Source organism: Mustelus asterias, unplaced genomic scaffold (genome assembly GCF_964213995.1).
Source record: "Mustelus asterias unplaced genomic scaffold, sMusAst1.hap1.1 HAP1_SCAFFOLD_420, whole genome shotgun sequence".
NCBI lineage: Eukaryota > Metazoa > Chordata > Chondrichthyes > Carcharhiniformes > Triakidae > Mustelus > Mustelus asterias.
In genome coordinates, this window is record NW_027590375.1 from 160,959 (window position 1) to 187,650 (window position 26,692).

The following is a 26,692-nucleotide window of genomic DNA, read 5'->3' on the forward strand; positions in this document are numbered from 1 at the left end:
ATGTACAAAATGCCGCACAATGATCCAAGCTCGGAATCAAATTCAGGTCCCTGTGAAACAGCAGTGCTAACCATTGTGCCATCATGCTGCCAACTCAAGAACAGCTTCTTCTGTGCTGCCATCAGACGTTTGAATGGACCTACATCGCATCAAATGTTTTTTTACTACACCTTCGCTATGACTGCAACATTACATGCTGCACTCTCTCCTTCACTATGTACGGTATGTTTTGTCTGTATAGCACTCAAGGAACAATACTTTTCACCGTATACTAATACATGTGAATGTAATAAATCAAATCAATTCAAATCAAATCAAATCAGGCTTTCACATCTCAAGCTTGGAACAACAGCACGATGTCCCTGGCCTTAGCAATGAGCTTATGCAGGTTGGCGATGCACACGGGACTGCTGTGATCGAGAATGAATTTACAAGGCTCAATGTGGACATTGGGGAGCTGCGAGAAAGTGGACTTGCTCAAGGTGGATCCTTTCCAGAGAAACACCACACGTTCTTGTGACAGGATAAATCCCAACAGGCAATATGTGAGAATGGAGCTGGTTTCAAAATTTAAAAAAGAATCTTCACTGGTGATGATGTAATCCAGGGGATTGAACTGGGGTCTCTGATGCTGTGAGGCAGCAGTGCTAACCACTGTGCCATGGTGCCATCCTGCAGGGTGCCCTGGAGACATCCAAGATCACGCCAGGACATTATCATTACCGTATCCGTTGTCGGGAAATGATTGGAAAACAATCTGAGGGACAGAATTAATCTCCATTTCGAGAGGTAAGGATTTATGAACAATAGTCAGCATGGCTTTCTCAGAGAGAGATCACGTCTAACAATTTGCTGAAATATATTGAGGAGGTGACTGGATGAGGAGATGAGGGAAGTGCAGTCAATGTAGCCTACGTGGACTTCAGAAAAGCTTTTGACTCACTCCACATGGGAGACTGAACAAGTAAGTAATAGCCGATGGGATCCAACGCAATTTGGTAAATTACATTCAAAATTGGCTGAGTGGCAGGGGGCAGAGGGTGATGGTGGAATGTTGCTTTCGTGACTGGAAGCCTGTGTCCAGTGGGGTTCCACAGGGATCAATGCTGGGTCCCTTGCTGTTTGTAGTGTACATTGATGATCGAGACATGAATGTGTGAGGCATGATCAGTAAGTTTACAGGTGATTCAAAAATTGGTGGTGTGGTAAATATTGAGGAGGAAAGCCTTCGATGACAGGAATCATATAATCCCACAGTCCAGAATGAGGCCATTCGGCCCATCGAGTGAGTACCAACCACAATCCCACCCAGGCCCTATCCCCAAAACCCCATGAATTTACCCGAGCGAGTCTCCCTATCACTAAGGGCTATTTAGCCAGGCCAATCCAGCTAAAACATCTTTGGAATGTGGGGGGAAACTGGAGCGCCCGGAGGAAACCACGCAGACACGGGGAAAATGTGCAAACTCCTCACAGACAGTGATCCAAGCCAGGGATCGAACTCGTGCCCCTGGCGCTGTAGGGCAGCAGTGCTAACTACTGTGCCACCGTGCCAAGGAAAGGGACAGGTTGGTCAAATTTAAAACTGAAAAATGTGAGGCGATGCATTTTGAAACGACCAACATTGCAAGGAAATGCACCATGTCCGGTCGATGTGCAATGTGCAATGAACAGGAGAGTGTGAGGAAGTGCAGAGACCAGAATAAATCTGGGGCGCATATATGAGGATCCCTGAAGCCGGCAAGGCAGGTAGATGAGGTGGTTAAGACGACATGTAGGATACTTGCCTTTAGCAGCTGCAGCATAGAATATAAGAGCTGGGAGGTTATGATGGAAGTGTCTAAAATGCTGGTTCGACCAAAGCAAGAGAACTGTGTGCAGATCTGGTGATCACACTACAGGAAGGATGTAATTGCACTGGAGACGGTGGAGAGATTCACCAGGATGCTGCCTGGGCTGGAGAGTTTCAGAGATGAAGAGAGGCTTGTTAGGCTGGGTTTTTGACCTGAGAGCAGAGACGGCTGGAGTGGGAGAGAGTGTACTGGGTGAAGGTGGGGAGCGCTTTCGGGTGGGGGGGGGGGGGAAGTGAGTGATATGTACAAAATTATGCTGCACACAGAGAGGAAGAAACGTTTTTCCATTTAGAAGAGGTGTCAATAACCAACGGGTGTGGATTTAAGGTAAAGGGCAGATTTTTGTGTGGATTGGAGGAAAAAGGTTTCCATTCACAGGGTGCTGGGATCTGCAGCTCACGGCCTGAAAGTATGGTAGAAGCAGGAACAACCACAAGAGGCATTTAGATCAGCAATTCAAACGCCAGAGCATACAAGGCTGTGGATCAAGTGCAGAAAAATGGGATTCGATTGGATAGGTGTTTGATGACCAGTTCAGATATCCTGGGCCGAAAGGCCTCATTGTGTGCTGTGAAAACTCGATGGCTGTTACACCACCCTCAGCAGTGGCGCCATCACTTGCAGCTCTCACAGCGTTGGCTGGCATACCGATCACGTACCAAGGGAGGGAGGCAAGAGAGGGGGTGGAGTGGCAATGCTGATCAGGAATAGTGTCACAGCTGTAGAGAAAGAGTATGCTGTGGAGGGATTATCTACATGAGTCTCTGTGGATGGAAGATCGGATTGGGAAGGGGTCAATCACTTTGCTGGGAGTTTTCTACAGGCCGCCCAATAGTGACAGGGAGGTGCAGGAGCAGAAAGGGAACAAGATCCTGGAGAGTTGCAATAATAGCAGAGTTGTTGTGATGGGAGGCTGTAATTTCCCAAACATAGATTGGAATATCCCTCGGGTAAGGGGATTGGATGGGGAGGAGTTCGTTAAGTATGTTCAGGAGGGTTTCCTGACACAGCATGTGGACAAGCCTACAAGAGCAGAGGCTGTACTTGATCTGATCCTGACCAATGAGCCTGGACAGGTGTCAGAACTCTCAGTGGGAGAGCATTTTGGGGATAGCGATCATAACTCTATCTCCTTTATGCTTGCATTGGAAAAAGAGAGGATCAGGCAAGCTAAGAAAGCGTTTATATGGAGTAAGGGGAAATATGAAGACATAAGGCAGCAATTTAGAGGAGTAAATTGGAAGGAGGTATTCTCGGGGAAATCTACAGAAGAGAGGTGGCAGCTTTTCAAGGAATGTCTGTCTAGGCTTCAACAGGACAATGTTCCGAGCACACAGGGATGAGTTGGGAGGTTAAAGGAACCGTGGTGCACGAAAGCAGTGCGGGACCTAGTCGAGAACAAAAGGAAAGCGTGCAAAAGATTCAGAGAGCTTGGCGAAGATAGGGATCTAGATGAGTATACGGCTTGTAGGAAGGGACTGAAGAAAGAAATTAGGAGAGCCAGAAGGGGTCACGAGAAGGCCTTGGCAAGTAGAATTAAAGAAAACACGAAGGGGTTCTATAAATATGTGAAGAGTAAAAGGATGAGACGTGAAGGAACAGGGCCTATAAAAGGTGAAGGCGGGATAATCTGTACGGAACCAGTAGAAATGGCAGAGGGGCTCATTGAGTATTTTGCCTCGGTTTTCACAGAGGAGAAGGACGTGGTTGGATGTGCTCTAGGCTTGCGGTGGACTGAAAAGATTGAGTATGTGGACTTTAACAAAGAGGTTGTGCTGGAAATTTTTGAATGGCATCAAGATAGATAGGTCGCCGGGTCCGGATGGGATGTACCACAGGTTGCTGTGGGAGACGAGGGAAGAGATTGCAGAGACTCTGGCGATGATCTTTGCGTCGTCGATGGAGACAGGAGAGGTGCCGGAGGATTGGAGGATTGCGGATGTGGTTCCTATTTTCAAGAAGGGGAATAGGGATCGCCCAGGAACTTACCGACCGGTGAGCCTAACCTCAGTGGTTGGTAAGCTGATGGAGAAGATCCTGAGGGACAAGATTTATGAGCATTTAGAGAGGTTTAGTATGCTCAAGAATACTCAGCATGGCTTTGTCAAAAGCAGATCGTGCCTTACGAGACTTTTGGAGTTCGTGGACAATGTCACGAAACACATTGACGAAGGGAAAGTGGTAGATCTGGTTTATATGGATTTTAGCAAGGCGTTCGATAAGGTCCCCCATGCAAGGCTTCTAGAAAAAGTGAGAAGGCATGGGATCCAAGGGGCTGTTGCCCTGTGGATCCAGACTGGCTTGCCCAAAGGAGGCAGAGAGTTGGGTATATCTGGGTCTTTTTCAGCATGGTGGTCGGTCACCAGTGGTGTGCCCCAGGGACCTGTTCTGGGACCCTTGCTGTTTTTCATTTTCATAAATGACCTGGATGACGAAGTGCAGGGATGGGTTGGTAAGTTTGCCAACGGCACGAAGGTTAGTGTGGTTCTGGATAGTCTGGAGGGATGTCAGAAGCTGCAGCGTGACAAAGATAGGATGCAAGACTGGGCGGAGAAGTGACAGGTGGACTTCAACCCGGATAAATGTGTAGTGGTACTTTTTGGCAGGTCAAATGGGATGATGGAGAATAACATCAAGAGTAAGACTCTTAGCAGTGTAGAGGATCAGAAGGACCTTGGGGACCGGGTCCATAGGACTCTTAAATCAGCCTCGCAGGGAGAGGAGGTGGTTAAGAAGGCGTATGGTGTGCTGGCCTTTATCAATCGAGGGATTGAGTTCAGGAGTCCGGGGATAGTGATGCAGCTATATAAGACCCTCGTCAGACCCCACTTGAAGTACTGTGCTCAGTTCTGGTCACCTCATTACAGGAAGGATGTGGAAAATATTGAAAGGGTGCAGAGGCGATTTACCAGGATGTTGCCTGGATTGAGTGGCATGCCTTATGAGAATAGGCTGAGGGAGCTCGGTGTTTTCTCCTTGGAGAGACGTAGGATGAGAGGAGACCTAATAGAGGTATATAAGATGTTGAGAGGCATAGACTCTCAGAGGTTGGACTCTCAGAGGCCTTTTCCCAGTTTGGAAATGGCTGCGACGAGAGGACACAGGTTTAAGCTGCTGGGGTGCAGGTACAGGGGAAATGTTTGGGGGAATGTTATCACACAGAGGATGGTGGGCGAGTGGAATCGGCTGCCGTCAGTGGTGGTGGCGGCAAACTCAATGGGGTCTTTTAAGAGACTCCTGGATGAGTACATGGGACTTAATAGGGTGGCGGGTTATAGGTCGGCCTAAAAGGTAGGGATATGTTCGGCACAACTTGTTGGGCCGAAGGGCCTGCTTTGTGCTGTAATTTTCTATGTTTCTCTGTTTCTAAACCTATGTGGTTGCAAATGCGCAATTGCAGCCAGCATTGAGCTGTCTGGTCTGAGAGAGACATCTGTCAGCTCTCTGCTGCAGCAGCTCGCTTCAACAGAGCAGCTTCAACAGATAGTCCGGGGGGCGCAGCTCTTCATGAGCAACCCCCGACCGGATATAGCCCCAGCCCCACCACCAAGACCAATCAACCTCCCCCCCCCCCCCCCCCTTCGCCACACCACTTACATGCCGAGAGGCAGCGAGGCCCACTCCGGAACCCACTGTGCATGCAGAGAGGCAGCGAGACTTCCTCCCTACCCCACTATGCATGCAGAGAGGCAGCGAGACCCGCTACCTAACCGACTGTCCATGCAGAGAGGCAGCGAGACCGCCTCCCTCACATAATGTGCATACAGAGAGGCAGCGATACCTCTACCCGACGTCACTGTGCATGCAGAGAGGCAGACAGGCCCCCCTCCCTAACCACAATGCATGCAGAGAGGCAACGAGACCCCTTCCCTGAACCACTCTGCATGGAGAGAAGGAGAGAGACCCCAAGCCAAACCCACTGTGCATGCAGAGTGGCAGCTAGACACCCCTCCCAACCGCACTGTGCACGCAGAGAGACAGCGAGACCCCCTCCCCACTGGGCATGCAGAGAGACAGCGAGTCCCCCTCCCTAACCCACTGTGCACGCAGAGAGGCAGCGAGACCCACTCGCTGCGCCACTGTGCATGCAAAGAAGGAGCAAGATCACCTCCCTATCCCACTATGCATGCAGCGAGGCAGTGATACCCCAAAAACACACTGTGCATGATGAGAGGGAGCGAGACCCCCTCCCCTACCCACTGGGCATGATGAGAGGGAGCAAGACCCCCTCCCTAAAGCACTGTCCATGCAGAGAGGCAGCGAGGCCCCCTCCTGAACCCACTGCACATGCAAAGAAGCAGTGATGCCCCCCTCCATACCACACTGTCCATGTAGAGAGGCAGCGAGACCCCCTCCCTACCCCACTGTGCATGCAGAGGCAGCGAGACACACTTCCTAACGCACTGTGCATGCAGAGAGACAGCGAGACCCCCTTCCTACCCAACTGTGCATGCAGAGAGGCAGCAAGATCCCCTCCCTACTCCACTACTCCACTATGCATGCAGAGAGGCAGCAAGACCCCCAAAACACAGTGTGCCTGTGAGGGGGAGCGAGGGCCCCTCCCTAACCCACTGTGCATGATGAGAGGGAGCGAGACCCCCTCCCTAACCCACTGTGCATGCAGAGAAGGAGCGAGACGCCCTTCCCTACCCCACTGTGCACGCAGAGAGACAGCGAGAACCTCTCCCCCCTGGGCATGCAGAGAGACAGCGAGTCCCCCTCCCTAACCCACTGTGCATGATGAGAGGGAGCGAAACCCCCCTCCCTAAACCACTGTCCATGCAGAGAGGCAGCGAGGCCCCGTCTCCCTACCCCATTGTGCATGCAGACTGGCAGCGAGTCCCCCTCCCAAACACAATGCGCATGCAGAGAGGGAGTGAGACCCCTCTCTAACCCACTTTGCATCCAGAGAGGCAGCAATACCCCCTCCCTAGCGCACTGTGCATGCAGAGAGGCAGCAAGACCCACTCCGTACGCCACTGTGCATGCAGAGAGGCTATGAGACCCCATCCGAAACCAGTGTGCATGCAGAGAGGCAGCGAGGCCACCGCCCTAACCGACTGGCACGCAGAGAGGCAGCGAGGCCCCCTCCCTAACCTACTGTGCATGCAGAAAGGCAGCGCGACACCCCCTGCCTACCAAACTGTGCATGCACAGAGGCAGCGAGACCCCCTCCGTACGCCACTGTTCATGGAAAGTGTCAGAGAAATCCCCCTCCCTAACCCACTGTGCATGCAGAGAGGCAGCGAGACCCCTCTCCCTACCTCACTCTGCATGCAGAGAGGCTATGAGACACCTTCCTAACCCACTGTGCATGCAGAGAGGCAGTTAGACCCACTTCCTAACCCACTGTGCATGCATAGAGGCAGCGAGACCCCCCTCCTTAACCCACTGTGCATGCAGAGAGGCAGCGAGACAACCCCTGCCTACCACACTGTGCATGCATAGAGACAGCGAGAACGTCTCCGTACCCCACCGGGCATGCAGAGAGGCAGCGAGACCACCTACTAACCCACTGTGCATTTAGAGAGGCAGCGAGAACCCCTCCCAACCCGACTGTGCATGCAGAGAGGCAGCAAGACCCCCTCCCTAAGCCACTGTGCAAGCAGAGAGGCAGTGAGACCACCTCCCTACTCCACTGTGCATGCAGAGAGGCAGTGAGACCCCCTCCCTCACCCACTGTGCATGCAGAGAGGCAGCGAGATCCCCTCCCTACCCACTGTGCATGCAGAGAAGCAGCGAGACCCCCTCTCTACCCCACTGTGCATGCAGTGAGGGAACGAGACTCCCTCCCTACCCCACTGTGCATGCAGAGAGGCAGTGAAACCCCCTCCCTTCCCGACTGCGCATGCAGAGAGGCAGCGAAATCCCATCCCTGCCTCACTGATCGTGAGCAGTGTGGCTGTAGGAATCTGCTACCCTCACCAATCTCGTGCAAACCAGCAGCGGGGCTGCGCTCCCTACTCCACCAATCAAATGTAGCATGGCATTCGGCCACTCTCCTGGCTGGAGACGCCCGCTCCCCAAGGGCCAAGTTGCCTTCAGGCCCCGACCCTTCAGCTTCCGCCCCTTCGGCCCCCGCCCCGGCAGGTCCCGCTACTGCACGCCATGGCCCGTACGCGCCGCTACCTTCAGGCCCTCCTCCTGCACTGCCCAAGTGGCTCCTATCTTTGCCCTCGACCTTGCCCGGTGTCCTCAAGGGCATTCGCTTCTATCGGCGAGGCCATTACAACTCGTCCTCATACATGTGGCCAGCTGTTTTCGTCACCGGACACAACCTCTCCCGGTGAGGCTTCAAAGGCAAGTGTGCCCAGACGAAAACATCCCATGCTCGCTAACTTTAATTAAAATTGTTTTAAAATAAATTTCAATAATTTATTCAGCCTCTTGCCACAAATGGGCAGGAGACTGTATCCGCTGTATATCCGTTGCTGCTGAAGGTTGCAAGAGGCGAGAAATCGGGCGTGGACCTGGGTTCTAGACTGTCACGCGGTTTTACTTAATTACCCCGCCATCAATGGACAGGAAGTAGCTGTAAATACCCCCCCCCCCGCCGTGTGTGTGAGCAAGAGAGCACTGTATGAGTGTTCCTAAGTGTAGGAAGTTACAGCCTGGATGGGGTGTTGCGGGTCAGGGAGGTATGGAAAGTCAGAAATAATGGAGGGTCAGACTAAATCTTTCAATATTCATTCGATATAACAGAGGTCCCTCTGTCAGCGTTCATTTACAGAGGGCTAGAATACAAAAGCAGGGGTGCACTGCTGCCGGTTAATAAGACTCTGTTCAGGCCACAATCAGAATATTGTCAGCAATCTTGGGCCACGCATTGAAGGAAAGATGTGCTGGTCTTGGAGAGGGTCCAGAGGAGGTTTAGAAGAATGATCCGGGGAATGAAAGGGTTATTGCATGAGGAGTGTCTGAGGACTTCGGGTCTGTACTCGATGGAGTTTGGAAGAATGAGGACGGGGATATCATTGAAACCTACAGAATAATGAAAGGCCTGGATAGAGGGTTACTTGGGGAAGGTGTTTCCATTCGAAGGAGAGACTCGGACACGAGGGCACAGTCTCAGAGGAAAGGGACGATCGTTTAAAACTGTGATGTGGAGATGCTGGTGTTGGACTGGGGTGGGCACAGTAAGAAATCTCACAACACCAGTTGTCCAATCACCTAATGAAGAAGCAGCGTTCCGAAAGCTCGTGATTCCAAATAAACATGTGGGACTTTAACCTGCTGTTGTGAGACTTCTGACTTGAGAAATGTGATGGGGAGGAATTTCTTCAGCAAGAGGGTGGTGAATCTGTGAAATTCATTGCCAGACAAGACTGTGGAGACCAGGTCATTGAGTGCATTTTAGAAAGAGATAGATTCTTGATTTGTCAAAGGATCAAGGGTTCCGGGGAAAAAGCGGGAGAATGTGTTCGAGAATCTTATCAGCCATAATTGAATGGTAGAGCCAGCTCGATGGGCATAATGGCCTAATTCTTCTCCTACATCTTATTGTCTTAGGTTATCGTGGCTGTGAGTTTTAGATGAGGGTAACATTAATCAGGATTGATAAAGGCTGCTAAATCCAAGCTGTCGCCGATTTTATGTGTAGTTTATGGACAGAACAATTTTCGTAAGGGACTTCACATAGATCAATATCTTAGTGTTGCGTAAGTACAATCTTAGCTCGAGTCATCGGATAGAGCTATCTCTCAGTCTTATGTACAGTGCAAACTGAGGCGACAGATAAAACTATCTCTCAGTGTTACGGACAGTACAATCTGAGACTTCAGATAGAACTATCTCTCGGTGCTCTGTATAGTACATCCTGAGCAAGAGGTTTCAGATAGAACTATCTCTCAGTGTTACGGACAGTACAATCTGAGACTTCAGATAGAACTATCTCTCGGTGCTATGTACAGTACATCCTGAGCAAGAGGTTTCAGTTAGAACTATCTCTCAGTGTTAAGTACAGTACAATCTCAGGCTTCAGATAGAGCCATCTCTCAGTGTTACATACAGTGCAATCTGAGTCTTCAAATAGAACAATATCTCAGTGTTAGGTACAGTACAATCTGAGGCTTCAGAGAGAACTATCTCTCAGTGTTACGTACAGCACAATCTGAGGCTTCAGATAGAACTATCTCTCAGTGTTACGTACAGAAGAACCTGATCAAGAGGCTTCACATTAAACTTTTTCAGCATTTTCTATTGTGAGGTTGTAAAGAGGCAAGAGTGAGTTGAGGAGAGTGGGAGAAGGACATCGGGACACCTAATCAGAGTCAGCAGCACCTTGAGGAGTGTGAGAGAGGGACACTGAGACACCTCAACAGAGTCAGCAGCACCTTGAGGAGAGTGTGGGAAGGGGACACTGCGCACCGGGACACACAAGCAGAACCTTGAAGAGAGTGTTATAGGGGGACAGTGGGACACCGGGACAGACAAGCAGCACCTTGAGGAGAGTGTGAGAGGAGGACACCAGGACAGACAGTCAGCGCCTTGAGGAGCGCGTGAGACAGGGACACCAGGAGAGACAGTCAGCATCTTGAGGAGAGTGTGGGAAGAGGACAGTGGGACACCGGAACAGACAGTCAGCACCTCGAGGAGTGTGTGAGAGCAGGACAGTGGGAGACCGGGACAGGCAGTCAGCACCTTGAGGAGAGTGTGAGAGGGGGACAGTGGGACACCGGGACAGACAAGCGACACCTTGAGCAGAGTGTGAGGGGGGACAGTGGGACACCGGGACACACATGCAGCACCTTGAGGAGAGTGTGAGAGGGGCACACTGGGACACCGGGAGAGAAAATCAGCACCGAGAGGAGAGTGTGAGATGGGAAACTGGGACACCGGGGCAGACAGTCAGCATCTGAAGGAGAGTATGAGAGGGGGACAGTGAGACATTGGGACAGACAAGCAGCACCTTGAGGAGAGTGTGAGAAATGGACACTGGGAGAGTGGGACAGACAGTCAGCACCTTGATGAGAGTGTGAGAGGGGACACTGGGACACCGGGACAGACAGTCAGCGCCTTGAGGAGAGTGTGAGAGGGAGACAATGGGACACCGGGACAGACAAGCAGCACCTTGATGAGAGTGTTTGAGGGGGACAGTGGGACACCGGGAGTCACAGTTAGCACCTTGAGGAGAGTGTGAGAGGAGGACACGGTATCAAAGGTGAACTAGCTAGATGGGTACAGAACTTGCTTGGCCATAGAAGACAGAGGATAGCAGTGGAGGGGTCTGTTTCTGATTGGAGGTCTGTGACTCGTGGTGTTCCGCAGAGTTCTGTACTCGGACCTCTGCAGTTTGTAATGTATATAAATGAATAGGAAGAAGATGTAGCTGGCCGATTAGTAAGTTTGCGGACGACACAAAGATTGCTCGAGTTGCGGACAGTGATGAACATTGTCAGATAATACAGCAGGATATAGATAGGCTGGAAAATTGGGCGGAGAAATGACAGATGTAATTAAATCCAGATAAAGGCGAAGTGATGCATTTTGGGAGATCTAATGCAGGGGGGAGCTATACAATAAATGGCAGAGCCATCATGAGTATAGACACACAGAGGTGTGCAAGTCCACAGATCCTTAAAGGTGCAGCACAGGTGGAAAAGATCATGAAGAAGGCATACGGCATGCTTTCCTTTATTGGACGGGGCACAGAGTATAAAAGTTGGCATATGATGTTGCAGTTTTATAGAACGCTGGTGTGGCGACATTTGAAATACTGCATCCAGTTCTGGGGGCAGAAGGACATAGAGGCTTTGGAGAGAGTGCAGAAAAGATTTACCAGGATGTTGTTTGGTATGGACGGTTTTAGCTATGAGGAGAGATTGGGTAAACTGGGGTTGTTCTCCCTGGAAAGACGGAGGTTGAGGGGCGACCGAAAAGAAGTTTATAAAATTATGAAGGGCATAGATAGGGTGAACAGTGTGGAAGCTTTTTCCCGTCAGAAATGACAAACACAAGGGGTCACAGGTTCAAGGTAATGGGGGGGGGGGGGGGGGGGGCGGCAAGGTTCAATACAGATATGGGGGGGGGGGTGTATTTTACATAGGGGATGATGGAGGCCTGGAATGCACTACCAAGCAAGGTGGTTGAGGAGGACACGCTCGGATCATGTAAGACTTATCCAGATAACCACATGAACAGACTGGGAATTGAGGGATACAAACGGATGGCCTAGTTCGGAACACATGATCGGTGCAGGCTTGGCGGGCTGAAGAGCCTGTTCCTGTGCTGTATTTTTGTTTGTTCTTTGTTCTTTGACACCAGGACACCGGGACAGCCAAGCTGCACCTTGAGGAGAGTGTGAGAGGGGGACACTGGGACACCTGGATAGGCAGTCAGCACCTTCACGAGAGTGTGAGAGGAGCACACTGGGTCACCGGGACAGACAGGCAGTACCTTGAGGTGCGAACGAGAGGGGGACACTTGGACACCGGGACAGACAAGCAGTACCTTGAGGAGAGTGTGAGAGGGGCACACTGGGAAACCGGGACAGACAGTCAGCACCTTGAGGAGAGTGTGAGAGTGGAACACTGGGACACCGGGACAGACAAGCAGCACTTTGAAGAGGGTGTGAGAGGGGGACACTGGGACACCGGGACAGACAAGCAGCACCTTGATGAGAGTGTTTGAGGGGGACAGTGGGACACCGGGAGTCACAGTTAGCACCTTGAGGAGAGTGTGAGAGGTGGACACGGGATCAAAGGTGAACTAGCGAGATGGGTACAGAACTTGCTTGGCCATAGAAGACAGATGGTAGCAGTGGAGGGGTCTGTTTCTGATGGGAGGTCTGTGACTCGTGGTGTTCCGCAGAGTTCTGTACTCGGACCTCTGCAGTTTGTAATGTATATAAATGAATAGGAAGAAGATGTAGCTGGCCGATTAGTAAGTTTGCGGACGACACAAAGATTGCTCGAGTTGCGGACAGTGATGAACATTGTCAGATAATACAGCAGGATATAGATAGGCTGGAAAATTGGGCGGAGAAATGACAGATGTAATTAAATCCAGATAAAGGCGAAGTGATGCATTTTGGGAGATCTAATGCAGGGGGGAGCTATACAATAAATGGCAGAGCCATCATGAGTATAGACACACAGAGGTGTGCAAGTCCACAGATCCTTAAAGGTGCAGCACAGGTGGAAAAGATCATGAAGAAGGCATACGGCATGCTTTCCTTTATTGGACGGGGCACAGAGTATAAAAGTTGGCATATGATGTTGCAGTTTTATAGAACGCTGGTGTGGCGACATTTGAAATACTGCATCCAGTTCTGGGGGCAGAAGGACATAGAGGCTTTGGAGAGAGTGCAGAAAAGATTTACCAGGATGTTGTTTGGTATGGACGGTTTTAGCTACGAGGAGAGATTGGGTAAACTGGAGTTGTTCTCCCTGGAAAGACGGAGGTTGAGGGGCGACCGAAAAGAAGTTTATAAAATTATGAAGGGCATAGATAGGGTGAACAGTGTGGAAGCTTTTTCCCGTCAGAAATGACAAACACAAGGGGTCACAGGTTCAAGGTAATGGGGGGGGTGGGGGGCGGCAAGGTTCAATACAGATATGGGGGGGGGGGGTGTATTTTACATAGGGGATGATGGAGGCCTGGAATGCACTACCAAGCAAGGTGGTTGAGGAGGACACGCTCGGATCATGTAAGACTTATCCAGATAGCCACATGAACAGACTGGGAATTGAGGGATACAAACGGATGGCCTAGTTCGGAACACATGATCGGTGCAGGCTTGGCGGGCTGAAGAGCCTGTTCCTGTGCTGTATTTTTGTTTGTTCTTTGTTCTTTGACACCACGACACCGGGACAGCCAAGCTGCACCTTGAGGAGAGTGTGAGAGGGGGACACTGGGACACCTGGATAGGCAGTCAGCACCTTCACGAGAGTGTGAGAGGAGCACACTGGGTCACCGGGACAGACAAGCAGTACCTTGAGGTGCGAACGAGAGGGGGACACTTGGACACCGGGACAGGCAAGCAGTACCTTGAGGAGAGTGTGAGAGGGGCACACTGGGAAACCGGGACAGACAGTCAGCACCTTGAGGAGAGTGTGAGAGTGGAACACTGGGACACCGGGACAGACAAGCAGCACTTTGAAGAGGGTGTGAGAGGGGGACACTGGGACACCGGGACAGACAAGCAGCACCTTGATGAGAGTGTTTGAGGGGGACAGTGGGACACCGGGAGTCACAGTTAGCACCTTGAGGAGAGTGTGAGAGGAGGACACGGGATCAAAGGTGAACTAGCTAGATGGGTACAGAACTTGCTTGGCCATAGAAGACAGATGGTAGCAGTGGAGGGGTCTTTTTCTGATGGGAGGTCTGTGACTCGTGGTGTTCCGCAGAGTTCTGTACTCGGACCTCTGCAGTTTGTAATGTATATAAATGAATAGGAAGAAGATGTAGCTGGCCGATTAGTAAGTTTGCGGACGACACAAAGATTGCTCGAGTTGCGGACAGTGATGAACATTGTCAGATAATACAGCAGGATATAGATAGGCTGGAAAATTGGGCGGAGAAATGACAGATGTAATTAAATCCAGATAAAGGCGAAGTGATGCATTTTGGGAGATCTAATGCAGGGGGGAGCTATACAATAAATGGCAGAGCCATCATGAGTATAGACACACAGAGGTGTGCAAGTCCACAGATCCTTAAAGGTGCAGCACAGGTGGAAAAGATCATGAAGAAGGCATACGGCATGCTTTCCTTTATTGGACGGGGCACAGAGTATAAAAGTTGGCATATGATGTTGCAGTTTTATAGAACGCTGGTGTGGCGACATTTGAAATACTGCATCCAGTTCTGGGGGCAGAAGGACATAGAGGCTTTGGAGAGAGTGCAGAAAAGATTTACCAGGATGTTGTTTGGTATGGACGGTTTTAGCTATGAGGAGAGATTGGGTAAACTGGGGTTGTTCTCCCTGGAAAGACGGAGGTTGAGGGGCGACCGAAAAGAAGTTTATAAAATTATGAAGGGCATAGATAGGGTGAACAGTGTGGAAGCTTTTTCCCGTCAGAAATGACAAACACAAGGGGTCACAGGTTCAAGGTAATGGGGGGGGGGGGGGGGGCGGCAAGGTTCAATACAGATATGGGGGGGGGGGGTGTATTTTACATAGGGGATGATGGAGGCCTGGAATGCACTACCAAGCAAGGTGGTTGAGGAGGACACGCTCGGATCATGTAAGACTTATCCAGATAGCCACATGAACAGACTGGGAATTGAGGGATACAAACGGATGGCCTAGTTCGGAACACATGATCGGTGCAGGCTTGGCGGGCTGAAGAGCCTGTTCCTGTGCTGTATTTTTGTTTGTTCTTTGTTCTTTGACACCAGGATACCGGGACAGCCAAGCTGCACCTTGAGGAGAGTGTGAGAGGGGGACACTGGGACACCTGGATAGGCAGTCAGCACCTTCACGAGAGTGTGAGAGGAGCACACTGGGTCACCGGGACAGACAAGCAGTACCTTGAGGTGCGAACGAGAGGGGGACACTTGGACACCGGGACAGACAAGCAGTACCTTGAGGAGAGTGTGAGAGGGGCACACTGGGAAACCGGGACAGACAGTCAGCACCTTGAGGAGAGTGTGAGAGTGGAACACTGGGACACCGGGACAGACAAGCAGCACTTTGAAGAGGGTGTGAGAGGGGGACACTGGGACACCGGGACAGACAAGCAGCACCTTGATGAGAGTGTTTGAGGGGGACAGTGGGACACCGGGAGTCACAGTTAGCACCTTGAGGAGAGTGTGAGAGGAGGACACGGGATCAAAGGTGAACTAGCTAGATGGGTACAGAACTTGCTTGGCCATAGAAGACAGAGGATAGCAGTGGAGGGGTCTGTTTCTGATTGGAGGTCTGTGACTCGTGGTGTTCCGCAGAGTTCTGTACTCGGACCTCTGCAGTTTGTAATGTATATAAATGAATAGGAAGACGATGCAGTTGGCCGATTAGTAAGTTTGCGGACGACACAAAGATTGCTCGAGTTGCGGACAGTGATGAACATTGTCAGATAATACAGCAGGATATAGATAGGCTGGAAAATTGGGCGGAGAAATGACAGATGTAATTAAATCCAGATAAAGGCGAAGTGATGCATTTTGGGAGATCTAATGCAGGGGGGAGCTATACAATAAATGGCAGAGCCATCATGAGTATAGACACACAGAGGTGTGCAAGTCCACAGATCCTTAAAGGTGCAGCACAGGTGGAAAAGATCATGAAGAAGGCATACGGCATGCTTTCCTTTATTGGACGGGGCACAGAGTATAAAAGTTGGCATATGATGTTGCAGTTTTATAGAACGCTGGTGTGGCGACATTTGAAATACTGCATCCAGTTCTGGGGGCAGAAGGACATAGAGGCTTTGGAGAGAGTGCAGAAAAGATTTACCAGGATGTTGTTTGGTATGGACGGTTTTAGCTATGAGGAGAGATTAGATAAACTGGTGTTGTTCTCCCTGGAAAGACGGAGGTTGAGGGGCGACCTAAAAGAAGTTTATAAAATTATGAAGGGCATAGATAGGGTGAACAGTGTGGAAGCTTTTTCCCGTCAGAAATGACAAACACAAGGGTCACAGGTTCAAGGTAATGGGGGGGCAAGGTTCAATACTGATATGGGGGTGGGGGTGTATTTTACACAGGGGATGATGGAGGCCTGGAATGCACTACCAAGCAAAGTGGTTGAGGAGGACACGCTCGGATCATTTAAGACTTATCCAGATAGCCACATGAACAGACTGGGAATAGAGGGATACAAACGGATAGCCGAGTTCGGAACACATGATCGGTGCAGGCTTGGCGGGCTGAAGAGCCTGTTCCTGTGCTGTATTTTTGTTTGTTCTTTGTTCTTTGACACCAGGACACCGGGACAGCCAAGCTGCACCTTGAGGAAAGTCTGAGAGGGGGACACTGGGACACCTGGATAGGCAGTCAGCACCTTCACGAGAGTGTGAGAGGAGCACACTGGGTCACCGGGACAGACAAGCAGTACCTTGAGGTGCGAACGAGAGGGGGACACTTGGACACCGGGACAGACAAGCAGTACCTTGAGGAGAGGGTGAGAGGGGCACACTGGGAAACCGGGACAGACAGTCAGCACCTTGAGGAGAGTGTGAGAGTGGAACACTGGGACACCGGGGCAGACAAGCAGCACTTTGAAGAGGGTGTGAGAGGGGGACACTGGGACACCGGGACAGACAGTCAGCACGTTGAGGTGAGAATGAGAGGGGGACCCTGGGATACCGGAACAGACAAGCAGCACCTTGAGGAAAGTTTGAGAGGAAGACAGTGGGACACCGGGACAGACAAACAGCACCTTGAGGGGGACACTGGGACAACGGGACAGACATGCGGCACCTTGATGAGAGTGCGAGAGGGGGGCACTCGGACAGCGGTGCAGACAGTCAGCACCTTGAGGAGAGTGTGAGAGGGGGACATAGCGGATTCAAGCGACTGTTAGAGTCGTGCAGCACTGGGACGGAGACCGTTTGTTTATGTCCAGTGGTGCTGAGGATTATCTTCAACATGTGACCCGTTGAACAAATGCATTAACCCATGACATCACAGTGCAAGTCTCCCCATCACAATGTGTATCAGGGTGAAATCAGACATCACAATAGCTTTGGAAACATTTCATTTTGAGTGAAGAGGCTGAATAATCAGTTGATGTGAAGGAAGTGGAGCTGCACTGACTGGCTGATCTACCTCGGAGTCAATGTGGTTGGTTGGAATATCTGAATAAGTGAAAGGAGCGTGACCAATGCCAACGTAAGTTAGATTCAATGGGACATTGAAATGTTTGTCTCACTATCGTTGTACTTTAATTTTAATTTTCTAAATGACCCAACAAGTTCAGTTAAACTGCTGCAAGATGAAATAGTTATGTTTTATTGTCTCGAATGAATTTTCCATGTCATTGTTCTTCGGTAGTCAGGTACCCAGAGCCCCGTATTCTAATGGTTATTCACCGCAATCTCCGGACCATTTTTGGAGACCATGACTGGCCATCTCGTTTCTAATGCTCACGCCTTGTACTGTCTTGGATTCAGCTTCCTAACACCAGCTCCTATAGGATTGGCTGGGAGATTTCTACAGCTTGGCAGAAATGTTCAATGTTTGCGATATTCACTCTAAAGTTCCAGGCAGATATCTGTCCCCTGCTCACTGAATCTACACAATGGAGCTCAATGAAAATGATTCATCTTCCACAGCCTTTCTCTCGGTTGAAATTGTTGTGAATTCTCGGCTACAACAACACATATATTCCAGCAAGATGTTCGTTCAACTTCACCCAACAGCACTGATTGGCTCTTCTGCCTCTGGTACCAAGCCAGCACCAACGGATCATGATCAGTGTTAGCTGGCACCACTGATTATCCCCAAGTATTCTGCACGACAAGGCTCCAAACCCCAAAAACCACAAACACTGATTCAAAGGATTTAGAAGCATTTTTTAACATTGTTTACCCAGCAGGAGTAGACAGGAAGGTCGGTTGAAGTGTGTCTACTTCAATGCAAGGAGCATCCGGAACAAAGTAGATGATCTTGGGACGTGGATTGGTACTTGAGACTACGATGTTGCGGCCATTACGGAGACGTGGGTAGAACAAGGACAGGAATGGTTGTTGGACGTTCCGGGGTATAGATGTTTCAGTAAGTGTAGGGAAGCTGGTAAAAGAGGTGGAGGAGTGGCATTGTTAATCAAGGATAGTCTAACGGCTGCGGAAAGGCACTTCGAGGGGGATCTGCACACTGAGGTAATATGGGCTGAAGTTAGAAATAGGAAAGGAGCGGTCACGTTGTTCGGAGTTTACTGTAGGCCCCCAAATAGTAATAGAGGTGTGGAGGAAGAAATTGCTAAGCAGATTATGGATAGGTGTGGAGGTCACAGGATAGTTGTCATGTGGGCTTTAACTTTCCAAATATTGATTGGAACCTTTGTAGGTCGAATAGTTCGGATGGGGCAGTTTTTGTGCAGTGTGTGCAGGAGGGTTTCCTGACACAATATGTGGATAGGCCGACAAGAGGTGAGGCCACATTGGATTTGGTACTGGGAAATGAACCGGGCCAAGTGTTAGATTTGGTTGTGGGAGAGCACTTTGGAGATAGTGACCAGAATTCGGTGTCTTTTGTTATTGCAATGGAGAGGGATAGGCCTGGACGGCAGGGCAAGGTTTACAATTGGGGGAGAAGTAATTATGATGCGATTAGGCAAGAATGAGGGGGCAAAAGATGGGAACAGAAACTGTCAGGGAAAGGCACTCATGAAAAGTGGAACTTTTTCAAGGAAAAAATACTGGGTGTCCTTGATATGTATGTCCCTGTCAGGCAGGGAGGAAATGGCCGAGTGAGGGAACCATGGTTCACGAAGGAGGTGGAATGCCTTGTGAAAAGGAAGAGGGAAGCTTATGTAGGGATGAGGAAACAAGGTTCAGATGGCTCGATTGAGGGTAACAAGTTAGCAAGGAATGAGCTCAAAAAGGGGATTAGGAGAGCGAGGAGGGGACATGAGAAGTCGTTGGCGGGTCGGATCAAGGAAAACCCCAAGGATTTTTACTCTTATGTGAGGAGTAAAAGAATGACCAGGGTGAGGTTAGGGCCGGTCAAGGGAACTTGTGTATGGAGTCAGTAGAGATAGGCGAGGTGATGAATGAATACTTTTCTTCAGTGTTCACCAAGGAGAGGGGCCATGTGTTTGAGGAAGAGAAGATGTTACAGGCTAATAGGCCGGAGGAAATAGTTGTTCGGAGGGAGGATGTACTGGCAGTTTTGAATAAACTGAATGTCGATAAGTCCCCTGGGCCTGATGATATATATCGTAGGATTCTTTGGGAGGCAAGGGATGAGATTGCAGAGCCTTTGGCTTTGATCTTTGGGTCCTCACTGTCCACGGGGATGGTGCCAGAGGACTGGAGAGTGGCGAATAACAACAAACAAAGAACAATGCAGCACAGGAACAGGCCCTTCGGCCCTCCAAGCCTGTGCCGCTCCCTGGTCCAAACTGGACCATTCTTTTGTATCCCTCCATTCCCACTCATATGGCTGTCCAGATAAGTCTTAAACGTTCCCAGTGTGTCCGCCTCCACGACCATGCCTGGCAGCGCATTCCAGGCCCCCACCACCCTCTGCGTAAAATATGTTCTTCTGACATCTGTGTTAAACCTCCCCCCCTTCACCTTGAAAATATGACCCCTCGGGAACGTCACCACCGACCTGGGGAAAAGCTTCCCACCGTTCACCCTATCTATGCCGTTCATAATTTTATACACCTCTATTAATTCTCCCCTCATCCTCCGTCTTTCCAGGGAGAACAACACCAGTTTTCCCAATCTCTCCTCATAACTAAGCCCCTCCATACCAGGCAACATCCTGGTAAACCTCCTCTGTACTCTCTCCAAAGTCTCCACGTCCTTCTGGTAGTGTGGCGAACAGAACTGGATGCAGTATTCCAAATGCGGCCGAACCAACGTTCTATACATCTGCAACATCAGACCCCAACTTTTATACTCTATGCCCCGTCCTATAAAGGGAAGCATGCCACATGCCTTATTCACCACCTTCTCCACCTGTGACGTCACCTTCAAGGATCTGTGGACTTGCACACCCAGGTCCCTCTGCGCATCTACACCCTTTATGGTTCTGCCATTTATCGTATAGCTCCTCCCTACATGTTTTCTACTAAAATGCATCACTTCACATTTATCAGGATTGAACTCCATCTGCCATTTCTTTGACCAAATTTCCAGCCTATCGATATCCTCTGTTTAAGAAAGGGAATAGAAATGACCATGTTAATTATAGACCGGTTAGTCTTACTTTGTTGGTTGGTGAATTGATGGTAAAGGTCCTTAGGGATGTGATTTACGACCATTGAGAAAGATGCGGATTAATCCGGGATAGTCAGCACGGATTCGTGAAGGTCAAGTCGTGCCTCACAAATTTGATTGACTTTTTTGAGCAGGTAACAAAGTGTGTTGATGAAGGAAGGCCAGTTGATGTCATATACATGGATTTTATTAAGGCGTTTGATAAGGTTCCCCATGGTCGGCTTATGATGAAAGTAAGGAGGTGTGGGATAGAGGGAAAGTTGGCAGATTGAATAGGTAACTGGCTATCTGATCGATGACAGAGGGTGGTGGTGGATGGAAAATTTTCGGACTGGAGGCAGGTTGCTCGCGGAGTGCCACACGCATCAGTGCTTTGTCCTCTGCTCTTTGTGATTTTTATTAATGACTTAGAGGAGGGGGCTGACGGGTGGATCAGTAAATTTGCTGATGACACCAAGATTGGTGGAGTAGTGGATGAGGTGGAGGGCTGTTGTAGGCTGCAAAGAGACATAGATAGGACGCAAATCTGGGCTGAAAAATGGCAAATGGAGTTTAACCCTGATAAATGTGAGGTGATTCATTTTGGTAGGACTAATTTAAATGTGGATTACAGGGTCAAAGGTAGGGTACTGAAGACTGTGGAGGAACAGAGAGATATTGGGGTCCATATCCACAGATCTCGAAAGGTTGCCACTCAAGTGGATAGAGCTGTGAAGAAGGCCTATGGTGTGTTAGCTTTTATTAACAGTGGGTTGGAGATTAAGAGCCGTGGGGTTATGCTGCAACAGTACAAGACCTTGGTGAGACCACATTTGGAATATTGTGTGCAGTTCTGGTCACCTCACTATAAGAAGGATGTGGAAGCGCTGGAAAGAGTGCAGAGGAGATTTACCAGGATGCTGCCTGGTTTGGAGGGTAGTTCTTATGAAGAAAGGTTGAGGGAGCTAGGGCTGTTCTCTCTGGAGCGGAGGAGGCTGAGGGGAGACTTAATAGAGGTTTATAAAATGATGAAGGGGATAGATAGAGTGAACGTTCAAAGACTAGCTCCTCGGGTGGATGGAGCTATTACAAGGGGGCATAACTATAGGATTCATGGTGGGAGATAGAGGAAGGACATCAGAGGTAGGTTCTTTACACAAAGAGTGGTTGGGGTGTGGAATGGACTGCCTGCAGTGATAGTGGAGTCAGACACTTTAGGACCATTTAAGCGGTTATTGGAAAGGCACGTGGAGCACACCAGGATGATAGGGAGTGGGATAGCTTGATCTTGGTTTCAGATAAAGCTCGGCACAACTTCGTGGGCCGAAGGGCCTGTTCTGTGCTGTACTGTTCTATGTTCCATGTTCAGGAGGACATGGGAAAGGCAATCAATCCCAGCACCATTGCCCTCCCTGTCATGTCCACTGAGTTGTATCCATATGGAAAATTTTTATTCTAGCTGATACTAACATATGAATAAGGTGTAGAAGTTGTCCATTCGAGATCTCGAGCCGCTTCCGCCGCCATTCAGTAAGATCATAGCTGATCTGACTATGCCTCATCTCTGCCTACCTCTGAGAGCCATTGACTCTCTTGTTAGTCAGGAATGTATCTACCTCTGCCTTCAAAATGTTTATTGCCCCTGTCCTCCACCACCTTCTGGGGAAGAGAGTTCCAAACAGTTCACAACCTTTTGAGAGAAAAATAATCTTCTCACTCTGATTCAAACCCAATTGAAACCCAAGTGTGTTTGTCCATCAAGCCAAGGCCCTTGATTGGTTGATATTCCATGATATTACAGAGCAAGTCTCGCTCTCACACTGAGCATCACCTTGAGATTAAACATCACAGTAGGTTCATCAGCATAGCCAGTTGCTGTGGAACTCTCAGATTCTTACTCACGGCTAGATCTACCTCGGAGTGAAGGTGGGCGGTTAAGCAGAAGTGAACAGGTTTACTTTTTGAAGTGGGCGTGACCAATGGGAATGGAGTCAACCAGCAGATTAAACAGGAAGCTGCAGCCATTGAATGGTTTTTGTCGACATCATTACCTTGTAATATAATTTGTGAACATGATAATGAGCAATGTGATGATTATAACAGAGCCAGTAATATTGATGAAGAGTAGGATGGAACAGCTGAAGTTGCGGTTGCAAATAAATCTTCAATATTGTTGCTCATAGATAGTCTGGGCTCTGGAACATGGGTAATGATGATCACACAGCCCAACTCTCAGGTATGTCTCTCGCTGACTGGCTGCTATCGGTCCTTGAATTTGTTGCTCACTCCATGCTTTGTAAATGATTGCAGCTGTATTACTGGCGTCAGTCTGAAGTGTGGGCAGCCTTTACTGTGCCTCACACTAAAGGTTCAGGAAGGCATTTACCACATTCTTCACTCTCCCCTGCACTTGTACACAATAAATCTGAACAGAAGTGGTTCATCAACTATTGTCCTGCTCTTGGGCAGCAACTTATTGAAAGGTCTTGATCTCAACAACAGGTATCGTGCAGCCTGAATTGGAATGGGCTCCATGTAAACCTTCCCATTGGCAGCAATCAATTCCCCAGCCAATTATTAAAGCCCAGCCTCAGTGGGTCCTGATCAATGTCTCCGGCATCATTGATGATCTGGAGCATTCAGCTCTCCAAACTCAACAGAATGTTGGACCATTGGGTTCATCATTCACTCGGGGAATGTGGCTGGGAGAAGGCTGATATTCTCATTCAGGTCAGTCCCTCCTCCTATTCGCTGAATTTGTTTTTACATTCTAGGTCCTTCTATCATGACGGCCAAAGTGAAACCCAGGGATGTTTACCCACGACCCGCACCAGGATGAGACCCTTTAACTGGATGAGGGAAACTGTGGTATCACAGTCAGATCACACATTTCATTGGGTTTGTAAACTGGATAAATTAGAGACAGGAGGTTTCACACCCAGTTCCAGTGATAGAAATGGAGCTGCACTGACCCTTACTCTCTGGTTGCTTCCTTTAGGAGTGAAAGCGGATGTGCAGAAGGTCTGAACATCTTTGTTTAGCGAAGGGAGCTCGAACAATGGAACATTGGTAGCCAGCTGGCACTCACAAGCTTGGTGGTGTAATATATAGATTTTTCCAGGGAGCTGAGAACCTTCCTCTTGATGCTACTAATTGATATTGAGTGTCGTGTCAGGATGGAATGAATGACTAAATAAGGGCAGAGTGAACACACCAACATTCAGCTGCTCAAATTGTCCACCAACGCCGAGCACTCAGACGTGAGAAAGGAAGTGTGGAGAGTTGAAGAAATTCTTCATTCAGACACTTGGCATGGAAAGCTTTCGAGGCAGAAACTGGGAAATGGTTTGAAAAAGTTGTATGTTGTTCAACTCCAGGACTTATTGACTCTTCTGCTTTTCATACTGAGCTGACACCAGTAAAATTACAAGAAGTGTATCAAACCAATCCGTTTTACACTCAGAATCTTCAGTACTTATGGGGTGAATGTTTTTACTATTTGAGGGAAGCTATAAAATACCTGTTGTTATACTTGTTACTGTCCAGTATTTTCTGTGTCTAATTTCTTCTCCTGCTCCAGAAACATGGTTCGTGTCAGGATGAATGTGAAGAAATGGGGTTTTGACCAAACCATGAAATCATGAGAAATGAAGTATCAAAGGCAAGGGGATCAATTACAAGAGCGATCGAATCCCAACCCAAAACCAATCATTGTCTGGAGAAAGCTCAGGAGGAATGGAGGACAATTGAAATGCTCCTCACGTCATCATCCTCTGTGTCCCAGTCTTTTTCTCAGTGACAGCTCGACATTCTTTAATTTATTTATAATTGACGGTCAGCAATGACCTTCCCACAGACATCTATCTAAATGCTGTATCAGTGGGAATGGTTGAGGGATGAGAACATTGCAACTTTTACAGCAAAGTTTGATAAATATCAGAAGTTGTAGAATTTGTTCGTAAACCCACAAGGAATGGAAATCGAAAATTGTGAGAGTGAGAAATCCATTGAGTGGAGTGAATACAAAGCCAGTGTTCGTGCATGGTGAGAGTAAGACGGCTGTGACGGCACATATTGCTGAGTGAGCACTTTGGATTTTCCGATGAGGATGTGAGGAAGTGTCTTGAAAGACAGGAATGAATGGAGATGTAAGGGGTGTTGTTTTGTGGAGTTGTGCAGGGAAATGCGGGGAAAGTAAGAGTGGGAGTCTCGGCTCCTGAGCGAGTTATGTCACGCACTCTCCCCACCTCCTGCGGGCCTTGAACTTCTTGAAACACTTTTTCCATGTTTGAGAGACCACAATGCTCCTCACATTCTCGGCCACTTCCATTCATGCCTTTGGGTTTTACGGGGCTGGCCTTTTCCTTCCGTCCATGGCAAATGCGACCTCAGTTCAATCACCAGATCCCACAGCAAAAGCTCCATCTGAGTGTCTGAGCCATGCGGGCTGAGAGGGGAAATGTGGACACGGCCTTTCCATTTCTGCTCTCCATTCCTGTGGTTACTGAAGCTTCATAAGAGGATTGTATAATTCAGCCACCATAAACTCTGGCTGGTCAAACGTTATCCAGCTGATGCAGATCTCAGCAATGACCTGCTATGAATTCCTCTTGAGAAATGTTTCCTTTCAAAGATTCAGTGAATCAATCCCAGACTCAGAATCAGGTGCTAATGCCTTGGTTGAATAAGATGTGTTGAATGCTGCCATTCTCACCTCAGATACATAATCGAGAATCCCAACGCATTTCAAGAATAAGGACAACCCTCATTTAATTTAGGGAATCATAATTTTCCCAAAAACGATCCAATTGTTACTCTGGGTAATGAAGCTTGATACTGCGAGGCCAAGTATATCAATGGAGTATTGTTGATGGACAACCCTCCTTTAATTTAGTGAATCATAATTTTCCCAAACACTGGGCTGGATGTTGAGGTAGAATTCTCATCAGATTATTTTTCACCAGCAGTGCACTAACAGGAAAACTACAGACACTACATCTGTTTTAAATACACCGACAGCATGTGTCGCACTTATAGCTCAAGCTGATTTCACTATTCATGCTGGACCCATTGGCTAATATTTCATCAGCTGATTTAAGTCACCATTCCCACACAAGTGTCTCCACCATCTTTGACCTCAGCACTAGGCTACTTCCTAGAATTCTGTGCAGTATATTTGAATGAGAATCATTCCCCTTGTAAACTGGTACAGGTACTGGACCCCTTATCCAGCGTCCCAGAAACAGGAGGGTCTCAAAAACCTATTACACTTGACGCTGACGCCACGTGATACAATTTGTAATTGACGCACAGAGTATTTTGTCAAGTCCCAGATTCCCATATCCATAATCAGCACACGCAGTTTAACCATTGCTCAGACATGTCTCTCTCTGTATAATTCCAGACTTTATTACGAGTGTTTTCATGTGAAACGTCCCGTGGCTGGCAGGAGCACCAAGACAAAAGGTCACTGACTATGAAGCAGAAAGTAGAGTTACTGATGCGTCACACTGGGAACGTTTAAGACTTATCTAGACAGCTATATGAACGGAGTGGGAATGGAGGGATACAAAAGAGTGGTCTAGTTTGGACCAGGGAGCGGCGCGGGCTAATTGTTCTTTGTTTCTCGTTTCAAGGCTTCATTCTATGATCATCTTGCTGGTGCCAGTACAGAGCGAGACTGCGGATAGTTGGGAACCTGTCTCGGGGGCAGGGAATTCAGATGGTGTTCGTAATGCAGAAGTGGAAATGAATAGGGTTGGGAAGCATTTTCTGATCAGGGCCAGTGTGATCTCCTGGACTCGTTTCGATCGCCACAGGGGGTCGGAGAGGAATTTCCCAGATTTTTTTTCCCCATATTGGCCCTGGGGTTTTCACTCTGGGTTTTCGCCTCTCCCTGGAGATCTCATGGTCTGGAATGGGGGGTGGGGGTGAATTAATAGGTTGTGATGAACAAAGCATCGTAGCTGTGAGGGACAGCTCGGTGGATAGGATATTAGGATGTAGATAGGCTGGAAAATTGGGCGG

At 49.0% G+C, this 26,692-nt stretch overlaps 1 pseudogene; it reads right to left on the reverse strand.

The window, feature by feature from the left end:
* Nucleotides 1-334: 334 nt before the first annotated feature.
* Nucleotides 335-26,692, reverse strand: part of LOC144486629 (SWI/SNF-related matrix-associated actin-dependent regulator of chromatin subfamily A member 5-like) — a 234,063-nt pseudogene continuing 207,705 nt past the window's right edge.